The sequence below is a fragment of the Triturus cristatus genome, chromosome 2_1 (genome assembly GCF_964204655.1).
Source record: "Triturus cristatus chromosome 2_1, aTriCri1.1, whole genome shotgun sequence".
In the NCBI taxonomy this organism is placed as follows: Eukaryota; Metazoa; Chordata; class Amphibia; order Caudata; family Salamandridae; genus Triturus; species Triturus cristatus.
The window spans coordinates 415,823,662-415,844,266 of NC_140581.1; positions in this window are offsets into that span (position 1 = coordinate 415,823,662).

Consider the following 20,605-nt stretch of genomic DNA (forward strand, 5'->3'; position numbering starts at 1 on the left):
CAGTGGGCAGAGCAGGGGAAGGCCCAGACCCCAAAGGGAAACCAGCCAGCGAATACCTATGCCCCTCCCCGGGAGACCCCCTGACTACCACAAAACTCCTAGGGCTGGCCAATCTCATCCCGCTGACAGTGAAAGAAAGGATCTGGAGGAAGGAATTCATAGATATTTTTCCACTGCTAGAAGTGCGCCAAGCAGGTTTAGACCTGATGAAGCAGGACAAAAAAGAGGATGATAGGAGGGACAGGCGCAAACCCAGGGTAGAAAGGTCACAGGAGAATTGGCTAAGGACCTTCAGGACCCTAGCATGTGAATTCATAGATAAGTTTACCCACAGTGTGGCAGCACTCATTTTATATGAGCAGAAGGTGCATGAGGCACAACAGAAATACCAGGGGTATGCATGGTTGAAATATGACAAGGGCTTCAGGGAAAAGATGCAGATATGGCCAGTGAGGGAGTTGGATTACCAAGACATGGAAGGGTACACAACGCACATGGTAGCTGCCAGAGAAGGGGTCAGCTCAAAGGAGCACAATTTTTGTCACTACGGGGGTAAAGGAAAATACAAAGGGCAAGGACAGTCTTTCAAAGGTAAGAATCAAAGCGGTAGCAAATCAGGAAAGTCATGCTTGAAATTCGACAAAGACAATTGTAAGTGGGGGGTTCAAGCACACATGCGGGTCCTGTGGGGGAAACCACCCCGCCATTCGATGCAAGCAGACCCAGGATACTGGGACCAACAAGGAAAAAGGAAGCGCAAAGAAGTAAAGAGCAGGCGGCCTCAGAGAGGGGTGAGGGGGATGCGGGCGGGGGCCATCCGCTACCCACTCCAATAAAAACGAGCAGACTGTCATATTTATTAGGACATTATCTCAAAACATCAGACAGAGACAGGTTAGCGGAAGGTTTCACGAAAGGTTTCCCCTTCCCTTACAAAGGGCCTGGGGGTGCCCGGGAAAGCCGGAACCTGAAGTCAATAAGAGACTTTTCTCATGTAATGCTCTAGATAAACTTGGTTAGCAACTGTATTTTCAACCGGTGTTTCATTATAGTATGTCTTCATCTAACCATGTATTGCATACATACATGTCGCTATGTCACTATGCACTTTATCTGAAAGCTCTTTTTCCCCTCAATGTATTTTACATCTATAAACTGTGATTCCTAAATATTACGACATGCTCTGATTTACGATTGTTCCTAAGTATGAGTATTTTGTATTTTTATGGCCTTCTGGCAGAAACAAAGTTTGCACTACTGCTCACACACACACAATCACTTCGAAACAAGTACATCTACAGACAGGCATACACCCATTTTATGTCAGAAACAAAATATTAATATTATTATTATATTATTATATTAACACACTAATAAATAACATGATTTTCTATCTTTGCACCAAAAAAGGCAGTTCTAAAAATAACTTTTTTTCTAAAGCTTTACAATTTATTTAATATTTTTAGGGTTTTCTTTTGCATTTCAACAACCAGGATGACAAAGGGAGTCAGAACTTGGATATTGTATACTCTAAAATAAAAATCTTCTAACACTTAGGGCACACCACTGCCTTCATTAAACTAGACACAGACATCTTCCCAATGCTCACAACGTTGCTACAGAAATATCAGTAGGCCACCATCTTCTGTAGCAGTGGAATCCTTTATTGGTAGTCCTTATGTGAGATGGGTTGGCACAGGATTTCCAGGAGCTAAGGGTGGTGCAGCAGTTGATGTTGATGCCTGCACACCATCCTGTTGTATTTTTGCCCTTGCAAGCTGCCTGGAGTGAATTGTGCACAGGTTCTTCATCATGCTTGATGTTCCGTGGGTGTATTTCTTTCCTGTGCCATGCAAAACATTTTTGGCATAGTATGCCTTGCACAATCTTGGCCACCATCTTTTTCTAAGTGATGGTACGCTGACAAAATCCACACACCAAAGCTTTCTTCTTGTGAAGGGGGTTGTTCCCGGTCTTCTGCCTCCTCCTGATGTTCCTCCTCTCTGAAAGCCATTTGAATGGTGGTTATTGAAGTGCAAATACATTTGCTCAAAAAAATATGGAAGGCCTAACCACCCAACTGTTCCCTAGTTAGTGACACACTCAAATGTATAAGCTAGGGTGGGAACTTACTGCAAAAAAAGATGAAGACTGCTTTAAACCAATCAGAATTGTTCTTTGGATGAGTTCTTGAAGGCGAAGCCAATTCACAGTTCTGCCATGAAGGGTCCGTGGATTCCTAAAAAGTTAGGAAATCCACTAATGGACCCATGATAGTGTAGTTTGGAGAGCATAATAGTAAGTATCTTGTGCCAATACCCAGTGATAAAATCTCATATATAATGAACACAATAAAACACAACAAATTTAAAATCCACCTCGGTGCCTGGAACAGGCTGTTGAAGAGAGAGGACTGCGTGGGCCAGGCATTAGACTTCGCAATATATCTGAAGATTTAAAATGGAGCATGAAAAAAAATGTTTTATTTTTTAGCTAAAATGTTATTGTTATTTGGTAAAAAAAACTGTTAGCAAATATTGCCACCATTCTTAGTGTAATTTATGAAAAAAAATAGTAATTTAAAATGAAAAAGAAAATATTAACAGTAGTTTAGGGCATAGTGTATAATATACTAAAATCGAATACGAAAAAAAACAATGTAATTGAAAATGACATGAGTGATGTAATATGAAGTTATAGTTAGCTCTCTGAACTATAACTGGTGAATTTCAGTGGTTTTTCGTGATTAAAACATAAGGCTTTGACTCACATTTGTACACCTAACTATATAACATTCCTTTAAGCATTAGGGTTTTTCTGTGAATTTCTTTTAATGTACACCTAACCACATCTAACGTCTCTTCTTCAATATATGTGTGTATATATATGTATATATATATATATATATATATATATATATATATATATATATAGAGATAGATATATATATTACCTACTGACAGTTGCCAGTAGATAGTTATAGTTAGGACCTAGTTACCATAGGAAAATGGCAACATTCTATTCCCAATCACTTTGACGCCGATTGACGAATCTTCGCGACATTTTCAAAACTAATTCTTTGTTGAGATTAGCTCCTATGTTGAAAGTTTGGGGGTGATTAGTGCAGGGGGGCCGAGAAAAAAGGGGGGGTCCCAAAACGTGTTAATTTCCATAGGAAACTTTAGACATGGCTACAGGTCGAATGGGTGAACGGAATTACCCCAAATTTGGAAGGGAGAAGGGTCTTGGGATAGAAAGCACGCTTTTGTTTATTTGTTGTAAATCCGTTCAGTAGTTTTTGAGAAATATCGAAATTTACAGATATCGATATTTGGGAATTCTGCCATCTGGCTGGCTGAGGCGTTACGAGCACGAGCTTGCTGGTGATTGGCTGGGAGCGGTGCGACCGGTTGCAACTAGGAAGTGTTGGCCGCCATTTTGTGATTCCATTAAAGCGAGTAAGGGGAAAAAAGGGAGAAAAAAGTGGGAAAGAGGAGGGTAGGAGTGCTGTGAGGTTTGTAGGGTGGGTAGGGTGTGCTATAGAGGGAGTGTGAAGCAAATTATTTATCCCTACTGGTGTGAAAGTGCTGTTTTGCCCACTGTGAGATGGTGCTGAGGTGAGGTGCCGGTACACTCTGGGATGAAACCGTGCGTCTAAACTGTGAGCTGAGTGCTGTAAAGTGATGTGCTCTGGGCGCTGTAGCATAGTGGGTGCTGTAGCATATCTGTGCCGGTGGTGTTAGTATGCGTTTAGAGTATAGCGGGAGTGGAAAGCAAAGTACTTAGTGGTATCGGTATGAAGAATCGGGATGAAACTGTGAGTGTAAGTCGTGAGTTTATTGCTGTGAAGTGATGTGCTGTAGGATACTGGCCGCTGTAGCATACCTGTGTAAGTAGTGTTAGTGTGCATTTATTCTATACAGGGAGTGTGAAACAAACTACTCATCCCTATTGGTCTGAAGAGTCGAATGTAGTGTTTTAGGAAACAGGAATAAAGGAATAATCATGAAGAATATAATGCAGAATGTTGCAATGCCAGAGAAGGAAAATGGTAAAATGAGTTGTGTCTAATAAAGGGATGGAGTTTGAAAATTATATAGAAAGTGTCTTCATTTAAGTGCCATAATTGGACCCACTGGTGCAAGAGCTAGGGTAACCAGCTGATGCAAAGTTGAACCACTTCTGCTGTATTCAAACGTAAGCTCCGGCATCGGTGAATTGTATATTACATGTTACAGTTGCATGTGAAATAAACAATAGCTATTACACTTGAATGAATCTACATTCTATAATGAAAATAAAGGTAGGATACGATTACCACATGTATCATTTAAGAAAAGAAATAAATAAAAAAGAAATTGCAAAATGTAGTCATCAAACTTTTTATGTACCTTGGCAGTGCTTTTTTGTAACAGAAAATTAACAGCAGTAGAATAGTTAGCAATCTGTTGTACAGTAGATTCAATGTGATGCGTGACAGAATTGGTACTAGTTCTACCCACATTGGAACTTTGAGGATGAATACAAACATTTTGCTTCTGAGAAGCACATACGGTACCTTTGTAGTCAAACCGTACATTATTGTCTTCAGCTGTCTCAAAAAAACATTCTTGTGTAGAGAGCTAAGGCATCGAGCTTAGAGAAACTCCAATTGCTTCTGCTGTAGTCAAATCGAAGCTCCTGCATCAGTGAATTGGACATTATATGTTACAGTTCTATGGGACCTACAGAATAGCTATTAGACAGGAATAAATACATTGTATAATGAAAATAAAGGTAGTTTACGATTACCACACTGTGCCAACCAGTTCCTAAACAAAGTCATCTTTTTACATTTTTATCATGAGGTTCTGAGCAGAGGCTGACTTTGAGTAAAATTGTGTGAAAGGGCTTTGTGAATAACAGGCAGGTAGAGAGGTGTGTGCACAAAGAATAGACGTGGTTTCTAAATGGGTGTCACGTTTATGTTAATTTTGGAAGTAAATAGCATATTTGCATAGGCCATACATCACCGATCCCTGGTTAGACTGGAGATGTAAGGGGGAATAATGAGGATAGAGTTCAAATGTCTGAGTATACTTAGAAAGTTATTATATCAAAGTAGTAGGATTGAAGTGTATTATAAAAAATTTAAAGGAAAAAGTAAAAAAAGATGGAAAAAAATCCATTCAAGAATAATGTGAGTTTCTTACAAGTCTTGGAGATTGCAGTCCAGAAGTTCTTCAGCTGCTTGAGATGTGTAATGTTCCAAGAGGCTATTGTTGCCATCGTGTGAGAAAAGTGAAGCGATCCAATTCATATCCTCGAAGGGACAGTACTGTTCCTCGAATGTTGGAGCGGTAATTTGAATGGGCAGGCAATCTGCAATGTTGTGAAAGGTCGGACGTTGCAGGAGATCTTCCGCGGCTGCGCAGGAATCCCATTGCACTGCGATTCCTTTTTGCATTGCATTCGCCATTGCTCCGCTGCCAGAACAATCACGTTCATGGTTTTCAAGATACTCCATTACCTGCTGGATATCTGGAGCGATTGTTGAGATGTTGGCAAGGCATACATCCATTCGCCAGTTGAATGGGCAAGTTTTGCAATCAAACGATGGTTGTACGCATATTGCATAAGTGTAGATAAATGTTATGTTGTAGCTAGCTCCGATAATAGATAGAGGCAGACAGCCAAAAAGTTTTTCCGTTTTTTTACAGTATTGATGTAGCTTGACGTAGAGGCGTATTCTGTCGGACATAGTTGTTACCATAGAGAGCGTAGCCATTTCTAGAAGTAGAATTAGTAGTAGGATGGCCTCAAAGAGGGTGAGAATTATGGGCACTGTTCCTGTTATTCCAGAGATGATCGAAAGAATGTCTGAATGTAGTCTGGTATTAAAAGAAGAACAGTTTGAAAGCGTGTTAGAAGGCTGTAGGAGACCGTGTTAAAAAAAGTGTGCTAGACCTTGAGTGTGACATGTGTTGAAAATTGTGTAACAATTCACAAAGTGTAATTGGCGGTTCGTATTTAAAAGGGAGTGTATTTTATTCGAAGTTCGTAGTATCTGCAGTTGATAAATTTCTTTTGCAGAAGTGAGGGAGGCTTCTGTTCTTAACAAAGGTGCGTTTAGTTTGGTTTGTTTCTTGAAATGTGTTTTCAAACTAGGAATTGAAGGCCAAATTGAAGTTTGGGAGTTAGTTTGTGTGGGTGGGAATAGATATTGCCACAGGAAGTTACTGTGTTTGAAACAGTAAGGACATACGGTATGCCAGTTCATATTCCGTAGGAGTGTATGTTATTGAGAAGCAGATAACTGTCGTTAGAAAGCTGTGTGAATGTTGGTGTGATTGGTGTGATTGTGTGATTGTGGGAGTTGGCATCCTTTTAAGAAAGGACGCAAGATTGGTGGCTTTAAGCTTAGTAGCACCGTGTAGTTGGACATTCTCGGATAGTAATGAATGACTGTCGCACTATTTACCTGTGAGAAAAACTTTTGTATGCTCTTTAAGACAGCGATATGTAAATGGAATAAGCCACTGCTCGTGAATAAACGCGTTACCTTATATAATGATATTCAACATGACGAACAATATGTGCACGTAGCAGACTCAATGACACTATATACTGTGGGAACCGTGGCAACCCATGTATACAAACTAAACATGGCATGGCACCTCTGCCTCACTATGCAGAATGCGGGGAGAGATGAGAGCAAAGTATGTGCGAAGGTGGCAAGTAATTCTCGATTCTAAAAGTATACAATGCAAAGTCTAGCGTAGGGGTATGTATAAAAGGCACGTTTCTTTGGGTGTGGTTTTCTTCCGGATTGGCGAACGTGTCTGCCAGGTCTGTGCAGCTTACACCGCCATGAGGCTGACGCTGTGAGCGAAGGTGGCTGCGGGAATAATGCTCTCAGCCTGCTGGTACTCAGAAACTGTCATGACACATATATGCCCCACAGTTCACCTTTCGACACCGCTGTATGTGAAAGAGGGCCGACCACGTGCCGGCAGAAGGTCCTGGGCCGAGGTTTGCAAGTTCGGAAGGCTCCTGAGATTAACACTGGCTACCGCGACACAGGCACACAGAGCCCAGCCTGAGGCCCAGGAGCGTGGAGGGCTCTGTATAATAGTAACACAGTAGTCCGACAGGTACCAACAGTGGAACGGTGTTTTGATACCATAGTGGACGATGTTAGAACTGCATCTGAGAGTGGAGATGAAGGTAGTCTCTTTGACCAGGTGGAACAAACTCTAGGTTGCAACAGTGGAACGTTGTCTTGATTCCACAATGGAAGATGTCCGATATTACATTCTGCTTAATTCCGTTGAGGTGGATTAGACTCTGTGCTTCTGTAGTTAACTGCTGCACATGATTATTAGGCATGGTTTATTGCAGTTGCTGGAGTACACAGCGGTACAGCATGTTTGAACAGTGAAAGGAGGACTTAATTCTATGATTGAGGATGTCAGAAGTTAAAGTGTGTGATGATTTTTGTGTATAGCTTCTGATGAGGCACAACCAACTCTAGGTACCAACAGTGGAATGGTGCCTATTGTTTTAGTATACTTGCTTCAAGAAGTTTTTTTATATCAGTTATAGGTTTAGTGAAATGAGCAAATTTATCTTGGAAGTCCAAAGAAACAGTGAATAGTGTAGACTGTGTAGAGATGAAATCCCAATTCGAATTGTTTTGATTTATTCATTGTAGATTTCTCTGTAATTTATGTTGTTTTATTTTGTAAAGAGGGAGTGAGAAAAAGTATTGATGGTTGTGTGTGTGAGTACTGATTTTAATTAACAATGCAGACAGTAGTGTTCACAATTCAGATCGAGTTGCTATTGTAGATGATGCAGTCCTGTAAGAGACGAGATTGCTGTAGTGTGCTCTGTCTGCACCACTTATACACATCATTGCAGGCTCCGTACACGTTTTCTTTGCTTTGTGTATTGCCAAACTGTAGAGCTCAAGTCAATGCTACGTGACTGTGGGCCCTTGCTGAACGCTCTCTCTGTCCTATACTGCAGACTTCAGTGTTCACATTTGACATTGAGTCGGTACTGTAGATGATGCAGTCCATTAGGAAAATACATTGCTCCAGTGCGTTCTGTCTGCACCACTGATATGTATCATTGCAGGATCTGCACACGTTTTTTTCTTCATGTATTGCTAACTGTAGAGCTCAAGTGAATGCCAAGTGGCTGTGGGCTCTTGCTGACTGCTCTCTCTGGCCTACACTGCAGACAGAAGTGTTCACAATTCAGATGGAGTCGCTATTGTAGATTAGGTAGTTCTGTAGGAAAAGACATTGCTCCAGTGTGCTCTGTCTGCAGCACTCATACGCATCATTGTAGGCTCTGTACACTGATTTTTTGCTTCGTGTATTGCAAACTGTAGAGGTCAAGTCAATGCCACGTGGCTGTGGGCCCTTGCTGAACGCTCTCTCTGGCCTATACTGCAGACTTCTGTGTCCACATTTGACATTGAGTCAGTATTGTAGATGATGCAGTCCTGTAGGAAAAGATATTGCTCCAGTGCGCTCTGTCTGCACCACTCATATGCATCATTGCAGGCTCCGCACACGTTCCTTTTTAGTTTGTGTATTGCAAGCTGTAGAGCTCAAGTGAATGCCATGTGGCTGTGGGCCCTTGTGACCGTTCACTCTGGCCTACACTGCAGACAGCAGTGTTCCCAATTGAGATTGAATCGCTATTGTAGATGAGGTAGTCCTGTAGGAAAAGACATTGCTCCAGTGTGTACTGTCTGCACCATGCATATGTGTCATTGCAGGCTTTGCACACTCTTTTTTGTTGCTTTGCTGATGACAAACTGGGTAGGTGAAGTCACTTTACATATCTGTGGGTCCTTTGTGACCGCTCTCTATGGCCTACACTGCAGACAGCAGTGTTCATAATTCAGATTGAGTCGGTATTGCAGATGATGCAGTGTTGATGGCAGCAGATATTGCTCCTAGTACGGCCTGTCTACAGCATGCATTATCGGTGGCTGTGCACATGCTGAATGCTTTTGATGTGGTCATGTGAATGCACTAGAACTGATGGAGCGTTTATGATATAATATTTTTGTGTATTATTTCAGATCTATTGATTGTGTGTCAGTATACCACAAGTTGTTGTTCTTTTACAATGGAATTATTTCTGTATTATTTCACATCTACTGTCCCTACCTTACTGCAGCATAAATTATTTATTCTTTTACTATTGAATCTCTGTGTGTGATCCAATGATAACTGTTGTAGTTGATGCTAGCAGCAACCATTGTCTGAAGGCTGGTTTAGACTTACCGCACACACATCCAGCACAGACGTCACTGGCTATGTCAACATGGTAATAAAAAGGAGTCGAGCGTACGTACCCGTATCCACTTCCACTATCTATCTGTGTCCGTGTGTTCATTATCTATGCATGATACTGTCTCTGGGCCGTACTATATTACGTTGTTTTGTGGACAGAGTATGCAACCATGTTACCTGTGGTATTGGAGAACATTTCGGTAATGTAACTTTTAGGTGTATGGGTATCATATGTGGAAGGCTACTTTACAGAGCATGAATATTGATGAAAATGATGGTTGCATGTTGTGTGTAGTGTAAGATATGTGTATATTGCAAAAGGTTTTGAAAAAAGCTCTCTAAGCAGAAGAGGCGTGTCTCATGAAATGCAGTACAGATATTGACTAAAATGGGTGGCGTTTTTGAACTGTTACAATGGGAAATGTTATGAACTAATGAAATGCTTTTTTTTATGGTTACATGGCAATCGTGCAGCCAGTGCGCAATGAGACCGCACCCGATGTGATTTTGAGAAAATATATTTATTATAATATAAGTTTATTAGAGTTAGAAATATATAACTGTTTAAAATATTTTTAATTAGTGCTTGTTCTCATATACACTTTAAAGTTTTTTAGATATAGTTTTGAGACAAAAAAAATGAGGGAATGGTGTATGCGGCATGACATCGTACGTCTATGACATAACACAGGGCGTGGCAGCGTGCACTTGTCACATACGCAACACGCAGTGGGCGCGACCCTATACGTACATGACGTAACGCGTGGCTTGGGAGTGCGTACCCGTCACATACCAAAGTAGCAGCTGGCGCAACCTCATATGTACATGTTGTTACGCAGGACGCGGTGCCACAAACCCGTCGGAAACGAAATGCGCATCATTTAAATGTGGTGGATAGGAATCGCGTGTTGATCGACCTTGGTAGACTACCGGTACGGGACAGTAGTTTAAAAAAAAAAAAGATATACATATTTTGTGGGGGAGATATAAAAGATTACATAATTTGTAAAGTTTTAAAAAAAGGATGATAGAGTTGCAAAATATTAAAAAACAATTTGAAAAAATAGAGGTAAATATTATAATATGAAATTAACATTTAAAAAACCTTCAAAATTCACTGAAAAAACCATAGGTTTTACAGACGTTATAGTTAGGAATTAGCATTTAAAAACCTTAGAAATTCACTGAAAAAACCATAGGTTTCAGGAACGTTATAGTTAGTTGGACATTTGACTAATATAAAACCAGAGAAATTCGCCTGTTATAGTTAGTTGAGCTAACTATAACCCGCGCGCCTGCAATACACTGCTGATGACGTCACATATTACATCACTCATGATATGGTCAGTGACATCACATATGACATCACTGATGACATCTCAAATGACATTACCGATGACATCACTGATGACATCATCCACGTGATAGTCTGACACACCTCTTCACACTGTAATATAAACTTTGAGAGACGCACTCTAAAATACAGACTACCGTTTTGAAAACCATAGACACACCAACACCAGATACTAGGTATCCATCCACTGATTCCTATCTATATATTGTGAGCCAGATATACACTGATAAAGTCACTCATACATGGTGTCACTCATCATTACATCAGTATAATATCCACTCATACATGTATATATACATTTACACAGTGCTACTGATCTATAGAGTTACCCACACATCTATTCAGTCATGCCAAAAATCAATCATACACCCATGTACTCACCTATGCAGATATATACACAACACCTGCCTTATTTATACACACATCATTTTCCTTATTTATATAGATACTATCACATATTTACTCTTATACAAACACTAATATATGTACACATTTGTGTATGTAGACACTCTTGCAATCACTGTCTTTCACGTAGTCAATTATACACCCCAACACTCACATAAAGTGTGTAAAAACATATATAGTTACTCACATATATACAACTGAGACATCAATTCACTAATGAAAACACCTGTTCACACAGTCAGCTATCTATACAACCCTTCTGAGATGCACCTTTGAATCTATAGAACCAGTGAATCGGCCATTCAGACATGTATGCACAGAGTCAGACACCCCCCACACACCCACATAGACAGTCAGACCCCATACAGATACTCACACAATCAATGAAAAACACATATACACACTGATGTAGCTACTCACCAAGTCATGCACCTGCTTACACACCAAGTGAGAGACTAAGAGAGACATTCACACAGTCTAGTCACTAATCCATGCATTCAGTAACATACATTCAATCAGTGACTTATAGAGTCACTCATGCATCTACTAAATAATGTAGTCAGGCACTTTTACATTGACTTATTCTTGAATAGACCGTGGCATAGATATATATGAAAAATATTTAAACTTTACAGAAACACACATTCACTGGATGATTTCATCAGTGATGTCATTTGAGATGTCATCAGTGATGTCATGAGTGACGTCATCAGCAGTGGATTGAGTTAAATGTTCAACTAACTATAACGTCTGTAAAACCTATGTTTTTTTCAGTGAATATATATATATGTGTATATACATATATATTTATATATATATATATATATGTGTGTGTACACTTACACACACACATTTATATACCGTCCTTATCTCTGCATGAATGGTGAAATAAAATAATGAAAAAAGGAATAATTGTCCAGACCCGATTGTCTTCATGGTGCCGTGGTTGCCTTGCTGCAAAAAGTGAAAGCGTGGCGATTTACCTAGGTAGTTATAGTTAGGACCAAAGATGCCATTGGTGTTTTTTGTTTTGTGAATAACTTTGGGGCCGCTTGATGCATCGTCATAGAATTTTCCCAAAACATCTCCGTTTTGGTTCAGCTGCTGTGTTAAAAGTTTGGGTGGGATCCGTCCAGCGGGGTTCGAGAAAAAAGGGCGGCCCCAAAACTCATTTTCCCCATGTTATATCTACGGGGATTTTTCATTTTTTCAAACAACTACAGCCTGAACAGCTGAACAGAATTGCACCAAATTTTACAGAAAGCTAGTTGTTGGGCCAGAAAGTGTGCTTTTTGTTATTTTGTGTAAATCAATTCAGTAGTTTCAGCTCGAGCGCGAATGGTATGCCTTCTTTCTCCACCACCCTGTAACCACGCCTCCTGTGTGAGTGGTTCTGTGGATGATGTCATCAGTGATGTCTTTTGAGATGTCATGAGTGATGTCACTGACCATGTCATGAGTGATGTAGTATGTGAGGTCATACGCATTGACTTTCAGGGGCGTATGTTATAGTTAACTAAGGTAGCTATAACTGCTGAATTTGACTGTTTTTTGTTCGAGGAAAATCTGAGCCTAACTATAACATCCATTTTTTGCAGTGAATGTAAATATATATATATATGTATATTATATATATATATATATATATATACATCTATATATACATCTATATATATATATACACACACATATATATATATATATATATATATTCACTGAAAAAACCATAGGTTTCACACATATTATAGTTAGCTGGAAATTTTACTGATAAAAAACCTAGGAAATTCCCCCGTTATAGTTAGTGCAGGCAACTATAACTCACGCGACCGCAATCCTCTGCTGATGCTAATACTGTATTTAGACACTTATTTGCCCATGTCTTTTTCCATTAAATTTTAGCTATACATATATTACAAATATTTTTTTTTCATCAAGACACATATGTCATCAGCAGAGGATTGCGGTCGCGTGAGTTATAGTTGCCTGCACTAACTATAACGGGGGAATTTCCTAGGTTTTTTATCAGTAAAATTTCCAGCTAACTATAATATGTGTGAAACCTATGGTTTTTTCAGTGAATTTGCAAGGTTTTTTAAATGCTAATTCCTAACTATAACGTGTGTGAAACCTATGGTTTTTTCAGTGAATTTGTACGTTTTTTTAAATGCTAAGTTACTTTACGCCATTCATGGCGTGCGCGCCCACTTAACGCAGTTCGTTCCGTGCGAGCACGGTGAGCACGCAGTGCGCTTTGCGCACCGCGCGCCCACTTTACGCAGTTAGTGCCGTGCACGCACGGTGGGCACGCGGTGCGCTACGCGCACCGCGTGCTCACGTTACGCTGGATGGGCCATGTACGCACGATGCGCTTCGCGCACCGTGCGCACATGGAGGGCATATTACGCGCTTCGTTGTGCAAGGTAAACTTTTACATTTTCATTGCATACAGATGCCATGCACAAATGGTGCCCTTCGGCCACCATTTGCACACGGGGTGGGGAGAGTATGGTTAATTTTTTTTTTTTTAAACATTTAGATTTCATTTGATGTTATATGCCATGCACATATGGTGCCCTTCGGGCCCCATTTGCACACTGGGTGGGAAGAATATTATTAATTTTTTTTTTTTTTTAATTTTTTACCGTACGCGTACGGTAAGCGTAATCGCCGATTTTTCGAAAAAAATAAATATTGACTTTTTGCCATTGGGGGTTCTTTGGGGACACCTACATCAAATCTAGGTGGTTAGGAGCAGTCTATACAGCTCCTTTATATGTTTTTTCCCTTTGTTTTGCCTCCCCCCGTCTGAGTGCGAGAGAGAAAATGGCGGCCCCCGCTTCCTGGTTTCGACCGATTCGAATGTTTACTAAGATCTAACAGCCAATCAGAATCGCGCACGTCACCGTACGCGTACGGTAAGCGCACCGTAAGCTGGCTCAGATATATATATATATTGATTTAAAGGCTATTTTCTCAGAAACTACTGAACAGATTTACACCAGACCTACAAAAGGCACTTCCTTGACCTGAGGACTACCTCTCTGCCAAATTTCATGTAACTCTGTTCAGCCGTTCGGGCTGTAGCTGTGTCTAAAGGTCCTATGGAAAAATGCATGGGAAAAACGCGTTTTGGGACCTCCCTTTTATCTCAGCCCCCGCTTGACGAATCCACCCGAGACTTTCAGGGTAGGAGCGGAGCGTAGCGCCCCACCTATATTGAAAATTTCGCGAGGATTCGTCGACCGGCGCCAAAGTTATTCCAAATAGAATGTTGCGGTTTTCCTATGGAAACAGGGTCCTAACTATAACTACCTACTGGCGACCGCCAGTAGGTAATATATATATATATATATATATATATATATATATAATTTTTTTTTTATACAAAGGACGCCCGCATTCTGGAACTTTATGAGTTGTTTCAGATTTTATTAACAGAGCCCAGTCTGTCACACCAACGCGTTTCGGCCGCAATGGCCTTGCTCACGGTAGGTGGCACTACTTTTTGCAAATGTTTTATGTCATTTCCTGTGCATCTTACAGTCCCATGGATATCTGGGATTTGTAGTTCAATATTAGTTTGAAAACAGAACACCTTGTGACAGTATCGTTTTGTAAAGAGTGAACACATTAATATTATATTTCACAAATACCGGTGTTTTTTATGTAATTCTCTAGTGTCTAATCACAAATATGCATGATTGTCAAAATTTTAATGAATTAAATTAATTAAGTATTTGTGGTGATGTCTATTTGTATATTACACCGCACTCTTAATGTTTTTTCATTTTTTTGATGTATAGTACATTTTGGGGTGCTTCCCATTCATGCATTGTGATCCAGGTCTAATGAGATGGAATGGAAGTTATGGGTATAGTACCCATGGTTATTCTGTTCATTTATAGCCGTTGTACCCAATGGTAATGATAACATCCAGACGGGGGTCTTTACAGTTTTCATTCAAAAGTCAGGTTTTTTATCACTTTTACCCTTCCCCACAGTTCTCAGATCATAAGTTCGTTCATGAGCTTTTTTAAGAGTTTTTTTAACATAGTCTATGAAGATGATATTGTGTTCTTTTATAGGTGAACGTAAAGTTCTTCATCAGCGTTCATCCCCTTCGGATTCTTTGTTCGAAGTCTGATGATATATTTGGATTCCAGTTGTCGGAGTTTCTTTTTCCGGTCACCCATCCTTTCGTTACTTTCTATTGTATCAATACCAAAGAAGGTGATATTTCGCCAGTTGCCTTTCTGGCATGTAAGTAGATGCTTGGCAGTTGCATATGTCTGATCTTTGTTTTTCACTGCTCTAATGTGTGCCAAAATTCGTTTTTTCAACATGCAGATGGTGCTGCCTATGTACATCATGCCACAATTGCATTGGATGGCATAAACTACAAATTTCGTAGTACACGTTATTTTTTGATTGATGTTGATACTTTTCCCTTCAGGGTCTTTTATAGTTTTCTTATTAACCCCGATCTTGCAAGCTTTGCAGTTGTTGCATCTTTTGAAACCATCTTGCTGTTTTTCTAGCCAGTTTTTTAGGTCTCGCGAGCCAAAGGCTCGAAGAGACATTTTATATGTGGGCTTCTCAAAGTGCTGCCGTGGCCTAAAGCTACAGTGCACGTGAACGTGCACGCGCGCAGCGCCATGTGTCTTTCCCCAGTAGCGATCGTAATCACGATCACTTTCACTTTCGCGGGCTCCTCTGTTGCTGGCATTCCCCCCTCCCTTCTCACCCAGCCCTTCTTGTTCTTCGTGCCTCTACTCTCTCTGCCCCCTTCTCTATCTCTCTTTGTTCTCTCGTCCTCCCGTCTCTCCACCCGCCAATCCGTCTTCTTTCCTGAACTGTGGCGTTTGTCTGAGACTCACCCGACCCCTCCCTCTCTCAGACCCGGTCTCAACATATTTTGGAACTATTTCTAGAAATGCACTCTACACTTGCGGTGATTAACTCTGTTCCTGCCACTGCCTAGCCTGGAAAGGCTCTCTTCTGAGGCCTGCTTAGATCGTGCAGCGGCTGCACAGACTGCAGTTCTTCTGAAACACAATGCAGGTAGTGTTGCAGTGGTGTATTGTCCCCCAAAATATAGGCCTACTGCACTGTTTATAGCGGCCATGGATCCATCAGCCAGCTTTCGTTTTTATTCAGTTAGCCCTTTGCATTCTGGGACCTGTAGTCACGCATTTACTAATTAATACTCGATACTAGCTAAAAGTGCCAAGCACGACCCAGGGCTCATTGACGGCTAAAATTAGGTTTTCAATAAAGTGGAACAATCCAACCCCTTACAAGCCCTGGGGTCTCTCACAAAGAAAAGCCGATGACCACGGGCTAAATTGCTTCATCCTTATTGGCGCTGCTGCTCAAATCAATGGCATCCATTTAAGGAGTTCTGAAGGATGAAACACGAGTGGCCCCAACTCGAGTTCGCATTAGGGCCCACATGCTACACGCAAACAGCCGCCGGCCGGTTGTACAGAGGTCAGTTGCAAGAGCTATTCTCGCTTTTCTTTTTAAGCAGTGCTTAATTTGAGTCGGTGGTTTCCGGTGCTCAGCACCAGCACTTAACCATCTACACCGTGCTTTTCCGGAGCACCACTTGCAGACACATTCATTTATGGCAGGCACCTGAATTTGAAGTGATTTGCCCAGAATCACAGGATGTTGAACGGACGCAGAGGCTCAAACTTGGGGGCATATTAACAAGCCAGGCGATAAAATTATCGCCGCTTTAGCGGCAGGAAACTGCCGCTAAAGCGGCGATAATAGGCTTGATAACATGCTCTATGGAATTCTAATTGAAGCCCATGTTAGATGTCATTCACATTTAACATAGGCTTCAATTGGAATTCCATAGAGCATATTATCAAGCCCATTATCGCCGTTTTACCGGCAGTTTTCTGCCGCTAAAGCGGCGATAATTTTATCGCCTGGCTTGTCAATATGCTCCGAAGGGGCATATCAACAACAACCGGCGATAATTATCTCTAAGCGCACTTAGCGCTAGGATAATTATCGCCGGCTAGCGTGAATTTTTATCGCTGAGATAGCGTGCTATTAGCAACGCTTATCTCAATAGCGATAAAAATCCTCACGCTAACAGGCTAACGTGAGATTATCGCTGGAAACCCAGCGATAATCTCACGTTAGCTTGTTGATAGGGACAGACAAACTTAGCCATGATATCCTCCTTCCATAGGATATCATGGCTAAGTCTGAAAAATACCAGACGTAAAAAAGCAGCGTTAACCGCGGTTAGCGCTGCTTTTTTTGTCTCTAACAGGGTTAGCGACATTCTTGATAATAGGAGAAATGTCGCTTAGCGACATTTCTCCTATTATTTTACTCTGGAACGCCCCCTTTGCATCTCATTAGAGATGCAAGGGGAAGCGTCGAATAAAAGGGTGCTAACATGCAAATTTGCATGTTAGCACCCTGTTGTTGATAGGGCGCTAGTTTTATCTCTCCTTTTTTGGCTTTTAAAGCCAAAAAAGCAGAGATAAAGCCCTTGTTGATATGCCCCTTAGTTTCTCCGTTCCGAAGTCGGCAACTCTCGCATTTATTATTGAGCAGTGGGAGGAGACGCGGGAGAAGCTGCGAGGCGGGAACAGCTCACTTGTTCATTACTAAACGCTTCCAGGCACTACTCCAGACGGGGCGCGGTCGGCGGACTTCCTGACCTTTGAGACGGCCTATGCTGTGGGCTTGGCACGGACTGACGCAATGCCAGCAAGGCAAATAATGCAGAGCGCACTCGGGGCACTGCCAGACCAGTGGGCAGCAGCAGGGACCCCGGGCACAGAGCAGCAAATAGAACTTGTTTTCACCATGCGGTGTAACCCTCGAGTGCCCGCGAGCTGCTCTGACGGAAGCTTTTGTGACCAAACTTAGTGCAAAGATCTCGAGTTATAATACTGGCTTAGCTGTCCCGCAGCCCCGCGTCATGCCCGACTCCTTTCATCAGCCATGTCTTATTAGTCAACGGGATGTTGCATTCTGGGGCTGGTAGTTTCCCATTTAACATTGTATGAATCGGTCCAGTATATCAGTACACAAATGTTGCCCAAAGAGCCATGACTGGGCTGGTCTGGCCAAGGGGCCACTTGGGATTATGTACCAGGCCAGGTGTGAATACCTCGTCCAGTACGACCTTTCCATTCCGACACATATGGTACCAGGAAAAACTACAAGTACCAGAATGCAAGAAATGTAGCCATTTACGTACACGTGGACGGGTTAAAGTAATGTGTCTGCTCAGCAACTCTGATTAAACTGACTCGTACAGTTCTACAACAGGTGCACTAGCCAACCGAGCTTTCTTTAAAAGGCAGATGTGCGTGAGACGCTGTCAATGAATCCCTGTTATGTAACTTTAGTGTGTATTTTAAAACTAATCCATGTGCAATTACATGTATATAGATATACACATGCACACTATATATTGATTCACATAAAAAAGAAAGGTTAAAGTGATGTCATAATTAGATGTCAAAATAAAACTAACATTTAAAAACAAAAAACACTGAAATTCAGCAGTTATAGTTCACTGAGCTAACCAAAACTTGCAGCCCTGCCATGCATTGCTTATTACCTCACCTCACATTACATCAATCATTTCGTGTTAAATGACATCTTTGATGGCATCTCCGATGACTTCTCTTATAACCTCTTAGTCATATACAGCATATAGTTACTGTGTGAACATGGGTGGATGCGTAGCATGGAAATATTGCAAATCTTGGAGACCAGTGTGGTTGCACGTGGTGAAAGTTACATCACAGAAGTGTGGGATGCAAGTATCACTCCTTGTAATACAAGATAAGGAGAGTGCACCTAATGTAGTTGCAGCGGTATAATTGTAAGCAGGGTTTGGCTTAATGCCAAAGCCAGTTCCCAAATGTGTGTGAGAAAGGCCAGAGTTTATGCTGACATTCGATGATCCCCCAGTGGAAGTATGGAAATGGGGCCCCTTTAAATAGTTGTCACAGAGTGCGATAGACAAATTATGTAGTGAGGGCGTTCTTATGGGAAGGGAAGAGGTGTGGCGCTGCGGCCAGGGCGACTGACTCCGCAATCTGGGGATCACGGTTCGATCCCCGGCGGCAGATTAGCCCAGCACCATGTGACTCTGGGCAATAGCTTGCTTCATCTTCCCGACGGCCCCCAGCGCCTAGAAACCCTTACGGGTGATTGTTCACGCTTTTACAAATGTGGATTATTATGGTGTGGATGTTCAACTTCAGAACTTTGCTGAAGATTTTGTCAATTTGAAGATTGCAGATGACCACCAAGCAACTGGCCATTCTAGCTCCTTGAGACCCTCACAGGTGATTTGTTGCACTTTATAAATCTTTAATTGAATGAAAAAAGTAGAACGTGTTGGTGTCCCACTTCGAGTTGGTGTATCTCATTGAACGTTGCTACAAACTTTTGCAAAGGTTGGAAAAAAAGCACATTTGTGCAGACCTAAAAAAAAACACCAAAATCCCAGCTGTAATAAAGATTTCCAACATTGAGGCGATCTACAAACGCGTTGTGACACTGTTTAAATGTTTCTCACGTTGGCACCAACACCGCAGGCCTGCAGACAGTAATACCAATGTGCACTCATAATATTATAGTAGGAAAAATAAATATCTACATTCCTCAGCAGACAGAAACACGTTTAAAAGCCCAAAGAGAAATTATATTAAAATCAGTATTTGGGTGATCTCCATTGAGGATGACGTATCTGATGATGTCAATGACAAGGGTGCGTGGGCCGACGATTGTGGATAACTCCAGCAAACAAAGACAAGCATTTGCAATGCAATAGGTCTCGCATTTGCAAAAGTTTAAGCTATTGGCATTGTTCATGACAATGCCTTTTTTATCTATTTTATAAAACAAACACATAAATAAATGCCATTATCATTTACAATGCCAATAGCTAGTGATGCATTATTATTAGCAATGCCAATTGCTCACACTTTTATAATGCGAGACCTATTGCATTGCAAATGCTTGTTTCTTTTCCTATCGATTGGAAATGGCTCTTTGATAGAGGGTGCCTTCCTGTAAGTAATTTGTGGTTTATTGCCAATGATTTTAGCTAAGTCTTGATCTTGTCGTAGAAGTGTCTTATTTTATGAGCTTCTTTGCTAAATGTCAAGATCAGTCTTGGGGCTTCCTGTTTTTCATGTTCATTCCTGTTTTCTGGATGTGCACTTTTTTTTATGAGGATTTCTGTTCGAGTCATTGCTTTGACTTTTTCCATGCTCTTATTAAGATCTCTTTCCCTATATCCACGTTTTTTTAGTCTCTTTGCACTATTGAGAATTTCTTTTTCTGCATCTTTATTTTTCGAGCAGTTCCTTCTCATTCGGATAAATTCCCCAAAGGGTATGTTTTTCAATAAAGCTTTAGGGTGAAAGTTTTCTGTAAGAAGGGTACTGTTTGTGGCGGTCTTTTCAGTTCGTTTTTTGCTTGTTAAAGATTTATATGTCCGTAGGAAACAATTTCCATTTTCTCTGGCATATGCAGTGACTATTCATAAATCTCA